Consider the following 7,268-nt stretch of genomic DNA (forward strand, 5'->3'; position numbering starts at 1 on the left):
GAAGGAGAAGTGCACCACCAATCTGTTGCACATCAAGTGTTTCCAGATGCCACTCCTACTGTGACTGTCTCTGAATCCGAAGCCAAAGTGGCTGAAGATGTTCCGGCTGCATCAGCCGATGAAGAAGAAGCCCCAAGAGTTGCTACACCCCCGTCTCACCAAGACGTTTTTCTCGAGGAGAACGTGACCGACCCTCCAGCTTTTGAAGTGGAGTTTGAGAATCCTGAGGCTGCCACCACTAACACCACTGAAGCCAATGACGTGGTCATGGCTGAAGACACTGTGGAGCCTGCACCTAACACTATGCCAGAGGCCAATGAAGCCAATGATGCACCTGCAACAGATGTGCAGCCTGACGCCTCTGTTGATGCCACTGCTCCTGTTCCGCCACCAAGGCCACACACTATCGAGCAAGCATTCAACTATGGCCAACTTATCACTGTCAAATGGCCTTTTCTGACACCTCCGCCTGCTGCTGGTCCTTAGTTTGACTATCACGTTGAGCACATGCCTCAGGTTCAGAAGCCAATGCCAAGGTTGCCCAGGTTTCCAGGTACTGCATCTGCACCCGGATCTTTTAATATCGATGGCTTCAAGGCACACAACACCTTCTTCAATAGCGCCAAGAACCCCTACTCAAAGGCAAGAATATCTTCTGATCGGTTCTGGAGCTATCAGCAGCGCAGTTATTACTCATGCATTCTATACAATCAAGGTTGCGTTTTCCCACATATGCGCCTTGACACTGAAGCCATAACTGGTCTGCCTTGTTTGGAAGAAGCTCTGGATTGCTTCAGAGAGTCTGGATTGTTGCTGTTCGTCACTGACAAGGAACACTGGAACGAAGAATTGCTGCTCCAATTCTATGCCACTCTTCATATTCGTGGCTTGGGTCCTTGAGTGGATGACAGGCAATGTTCATCACGAAGCCAAAGCCTTTGATATCATTGAGCTCACTGGTCTGCCCACTCTAGGAGATCTTTATGAACCTGGTTGTCAGCTTCACAGTGCAGCTATGCAGAGCATTTTTCACAATCCCGAACCAAACATGAGTCAGATGCTTAGCATGATGAAGCCTTTGCCTCCAGATGCTGCATATCCTAAGGAGTTCTTTGTTGAAGACCTTGAGTATCTGCCACGCACTATCTATCACATTATAAGGCGAACTCTTTGGCCCATCAAAGGACATTCTCCACATGCAAAGCTGGAAGGTGCAATGAAGACTTTGGTCTTCCATATTCTTCACGGCAAATGCTTCAATGCACAAGACTTCTTCATCCGCCAACTTGCTGCATCAGGATCTGATCTCTTTGGCTTGAAGTTTTATACTCCATGGATTATGCGGCTGATCAAACTACACTCATCTGTCACCTATCAGCCCTCTGCTCGCAATCATCAGATCTTTCTGCCTGACGTCGATATGTCAGTTGAAGCCATCTATCCAGAGCCTGCCAAGGAGCCCCTTAGTCTTCAGAATGCTGACAAGCAAAGTTTCTCTCAACACATTGAAGGCGACCCAGCAGTCACTCGTGTTTATCCTCTGGCTGGTACTACCCGTGCACCTCATCGTGCCCTCACTAAAGCCACTAAAAGCACCATTGCACAACGGCCCAAGAAGCGATCCCGTGTTCTCAATGACCGAGAGCTTCTGGTTGCCCTTCATCAGAAACAGGATAAGCATCATGACTGGCTGAAGCGCCAAATGCAAAGCCTCTTGGTGGATGTAAACAGGATTCGTAACCTTGCCACCAAGAATGCCTTTGTTGCCCATGAAACCTATCGGCGTACATGGAAAGGGCTGACGCTTATGTGTTCTAAAGATGATCTTCAAGAGGATGGCTTCTCTGAACGCTTCAAGTTTGACTCAACACCTCCAAGAAGGACTGTGCTGCAACGAACTCCGTCTCTTGAAGACTCTGAGTTCTCCTCCTCTGCTGCAACAGTGAATGCACGTGTCATTGATGATGAAGACGATGCTACTTCACCACCTTCAGCGCGAATCAACACTGCACCGAGTTCGTCTGCACCGCGAACCAACACCGCAGACCCTGCTGCTTCACCAACTCCTCACGGGGACGAGTAGGTGCTCTATGTCTTCAAACCTTTTTGGTCCTCACTGACAAAAGGGGGAGAAGCATATGAGTTTGATAGTCTTCAAGCGGGTTCATATGGGCGGTAGTTTTATATTTTGCCTAGTGTTTACAACTCTCGCGTTTTGATACATTTGGTTCTTTGAGTTGTAACACTCAAACTCGATGGTCGTCTGCTACTTATTTGCTTTTCTGTGATGCGATGATAAATTCCGCATGTGCGACGATAAATTCCGCACTTAGATCATTTTGCAGGCGTCCATTTTTCATTATGCATATCATTATCTTCGTTACGTCATATCTTGCATAATGAATTGTCATCATAAGTTGAAGAGGATCTCCACAAGTACAACCTGCCATGTGCATTTGCATTCCAAAAGCAAATTACTTATATGCACATCTTCAGGGGAGCCCTTGCAACTTATGAAAACAATCCCCTATCCTTTACAATTTCACATATTATATTCCCTGTTGAAAACTTCCAACTAGTTTGTCATCAATCACCAAAAAGGGGGAGATTGTAAGTGCATCTAGTGCCACCCCTAGTTGGTTTTGGAGTATTGATGACAAACCTAGTTGAGGGACTAATGTGTTTGTGAGAATTGCAGGATAACACAGGTAGAAGTCCCTCATTGATTCGGGTTTCCTACGAGAGATGACCCCTAAAAATGTATGAAGACATTGAAGTCAGAGGTGGTATGTGAAGACATTCACATTGAAGACTATGATAAGAGAAGACATCGCGTGAAGACTATGGAGCGCGAAGACTTAGCAGTTTCGTCGTTTTGTGTTTTTCTTTGTTGAGTCATAGGAACCACCGTACTGTTAAGTGGGGTCCAAGAGAACCAGTCAAAATGACTGAAGTGATGCTTAACCAAAATCCTATGTCTTCGAGTGAAGACTATGAGAGCAAATCTTGTACAGAGTTGGATAAGTCAGCTTTGCTTGTAGTCCAAGTAAAGTTGCCGTGTGTGTTTGAAATCTGACCGTTGGAACACGTGTCAGTTCCTTAGTGACCAAGGGTCATTTCGGACAAACGAGGCCGGGTTGCCCAGTGGCTATAAATAGCCCACCCCCTACAACCATAAACGGTTGGCTGCTCAGAGTTAGAGTACGGCTTTTGTCGTTTGAGAGCAACCCACCTCGAAGCCTTTGAGAGAGAATTCCTTGCGAGGATAAAGCCCTAAACACCCAGAGGCAAAGAGTGTTAGGCATCACTTAAGTCTTCCTGTCTGTGTGATCTGAAGACTTATTACACTTGAGGACTGTGAATCCTCCAGCCGGTTAGGCGTCGCGTTTTGAGCATCCAAGAGTCATTGTGGATCGCCGGTGAACAAAGTCTGTGAAGGTTTGGAAGTCTACCTTGAAGACTTACCAGAGTGATTGGGCGAGGACTGGCTGTCCTTAGCTCAAGGGGAATAAGGTGAAGACGAGGTCTTTTGAGTTGAATCTCAGCCTCCCTAACCAGACGTACAGTTGTCACAGCAACTGGAACTGGTCCAACAAATCATTATCTTCAACGAGTCATTGGTTTCATCCTTCCCTTCCCTTTACTTACTATTTGTAACATCCTCGATGCGACTATATCTCCCACGTGTCGAGGCACGACTTAGAGGCATAATCGCATTGAAGGCATATGTCGCAAGTTAGGCAATCTTCACAACATCCCATGTAATATATATGTAATAAAAAGGGGAGATAACATAGTTGGCTTACACTCGCCACGTCAATCAAGTACATAAATAACATTACATCAACCAAATACTCATGGCCCGACTACGGCGCCAAAATAAAAGATAACCCAACATGCGACACGGTCCCGATCACCCCCAACTGGGCACCACTACTGATCATCAGGAAAGGAAACATAGTATCATTGAGAGTCCTCGTTGAACTCCCACTTGAGCTCAAGCGCGTCACCTGGAGCGGAATCATCAGGCCCTGCATCTGGTTTGGAAGTAATCTATGAGCCACAGGGACTCAGCAATCTCGCACCCTCGCGATCAAGACTATTTAAGCTTAATAGGTAAGGCAAGGTAAATATGAGGAGCTGCAGCAAGCGGCTAGCAAATATGGTGGCTATCCTGTTCGCAAAAGAGAGCGAGAAGAGGAGGCAAAGCACGAACGCATAACTAGAGGGAAAATCCCGCGGCAAACATTACTCCAACACCGTGTCCACTTCCCAGACTCCGCCGAGAAGAGGCCATCACGGTAACACACTTAGTTGATTCATTTTAATTTAGTTAAGGTTCAAGTTATCTACAACCGGACATTAACAAATTCCCATCTGCCCATAACCGCGGGCACGGCTTTCAAAAGTTCAAATCCCTGTAGGGGAGTCCCAACTTAGCCCATGACAAGCTCTCATGGTCAACGAAGGAATAGACCTCCTCCCGAGACATTCCGATCAGACTCGGCATCCCGGTTCTTCAAGACAACTCCGACAATGGTAAAACAAGTCCAGCAACACCACCCGCTATGCCAACAAATCCCGATAGGAGCTGCACATATCTCATTCTCAGGGCACACCGGATAAGCTAAGCGTACGGGAGCCAACGTAACCCAAGTTGCCAAGAGACGGCCCCGCACGGTGCTCTAGGTTGGACCAACGCTCAGAGGAGCACTGGCCCGGGGGTTTAAAATAAGATGACCCTTGAGTCCGCGAAACCCAAGGGAAAAGGCTAGGTGGCAAATGGTAAAACCAAGGCTGGGCATTGCTGGAGGAGTTTTATTCAAGGCGGACTGTCAAGGGGTTCCCATTATAACCCAACCGCGTAAGGAACGCAAAATCCGGGAACATAATACCGATATGACGGAAACTAGGGCGGCAAGAGTGGAACAAAACACTAGGCGAGAGGCCGAGCCTTCCACCATTTACCAAGTATATAGATGCATTAAGATAACATGGCAATATAATGATATCCCAACAAGTAAATAATGTTCCAACAAGGAACGGTCTCCAATCTTCACCTGCAACTAGCAACGCTATAAGAGGGGCTGAGCAAAGCGGTAACATAGCCAATCAACGGTTTGCTAGGACATGGTGGGTTAGAGGTTTGACATGGCAATTTGGGAGGCTTGAAAGCAAGTGGTAGGCATCGTAGCATTGGCATAGCAAAAGAGCGAGCAATCTAGAATAGCAAAGATAGTAGTGATTTCGAGGGTATGATCATCTTGCCTGCAAGGTTGTCAGAGTTGACTGGATCCTTGAAAGCAAACTCAACGGGCTCCTCGTTAGCGAACTCGTCTCCCGGCTCTACCCAAACAAGACAAACAAGCAACAAGGACACAATCAACCACGTGCAAGGATCAAACAATATGATGCAAACATGGAATGCTATGCGGGATGCGATGCGGGATGCATATGCAATATTTGACAAGGAATGCATGATCCTGGCCTCAACCTGGGAATCCAAGTGTGCCACTGGAAAGATGAGATGAAATCGCTTCAAAACGATATAAAGAATGCCGGAATCGGAGTTACGGTTTGGAAATGGCAAGCAATTCAAATATGACACCGGTCTGTGATTTACAGCAAGTAGCCATCTAAATGCAACAAGATGAACAAGCTACAGCACTCAAACATGGCATAAAAATACATGGCAGGGATGCATTCATGATACTTAACAAAAGTCTAGCACTAAGATACGGCCAATTCATCCATGAACAGGTTTAAACAAGCATGGCAAAAATGCATATGGTAAACAGATCTCAGGCTTAGTGAACTTAACACTTGTCTGGAATTTCAGATCAGATAGCACTCTTCGGAGCAAAAAAACTACAAGCTACAGGACCTGAACATGGCAAAGTAAAGCATGGCATGGAGCTACTCAAAGAGCTTAACAAAAGTCCCTTAGTGACCTTGAGCCAAAAGGGATCAGAAAATACAATTGCAAGCATGTGAACATGGCAAAAACATAATCAATTCTCGGACTTAGTAAAACTGGAGCATGCAAAAAATAGATATCAAGTAGGCATGTTTACGAGCTCGATGCACTCACTGCGGAGCAAGTCATGACAATATAAGCATACACCCATCAAGAATACAGAAAATGCAAGCTAGACATGGCAAGAACAATAACATAGCATGCACGGATCAACTACAACATCATCGGCAAAATCGCTAACAAGTAGACAATCTACCCAGATTCATGAAGTAGCAAAAGTAGAGCTCGATTGACTCAAGCTAGGGTGCTCCATAATTGCAAAAAATACATGGATGGATAGAGCACTACAAGATTAACAAAACATCCTTACTGATCATCCTCAAAAGAGACACGGATCACTAGGAAACAGCATGAACATATGGCCATATGAGATAAACAGCTCAAGGACTTAGTGGAAATGCTAAGTCCCTGAAATCAGCATTACCAAGTGCCTCACTTTGCAAGCTTGTGCTAGTCACCACACACATCACAAAAATACATGGGTTGCACCTCTGGAAAGATGGCAAAACCCTTAACAAAACATATGTAGAGCTCATGGGCATAGCATGCACACAATAATCATGGCAAAAATGACAAATATCTAAATGGAGCAACAGATCTGACAATTATCTCAAGTAGCACTCTTCCAACAGCATTTCGGGCATCAAGATGAACTCAAATGAAAATGATGCAATGGAATGAAATGATGTTCTCTCTGAGATGAACATTTTGATATGCTATATGCCCAAAACGGAGCTACGGATGCAAAGTTACGGCACAATGAACATGGGCATATGGATCTGGGAATTTGAGGACTTAGAAGAAAATCATCACCCGCGGATCTAGGGTTGACCCGGGCACACAAAATGAAGCGGTGGCGGATCTCGCCGGAGAAGACTCAGACGGCGGCCGACGAGGACAGGGTCGCTGGATCCGGCTCTCCCGCGGCCGGATCTGGCTGGCGACAAGGTCGGGAAGGCGGCGGCTGGTCGGAGGGCGCACGCGGCGTCGGGGGCGGCGGTGACCGCGGCGGCCCGGCGCGGCGCTGACCGCGGCGGCCTGGCGCGGCGCTGACCGGAAGGGGCACTTGAGCCCGCCGGCGATGGCGTCTGCGGCGGGGCTGGCCGCCGGAGCGAGAGGTGGCGGCGACGGGGCGAAGGCTCGGGCGGCGGCACGCGCGTGGGCCGGGAGGGCCCCTCGCGGGCCGAGCGGGCCGGCGGCAGGAGGAGGCGGCGATGTGGGCGCGGCTACC

This window comes from Triticum urartu, chromosome 3A, assembly GCF_056163025.1.
Source record: "Triticum urartu cultivar PI428250 chromosome 3A, HENAU_Tu73, whole genome shotgun sequence".
Lineage (NCBI taxonomy): Eukaryota > Viridiplantae > Streptophyta > Magnoliopsida > Poales > Poaceae > Triticum > Triticum urartu.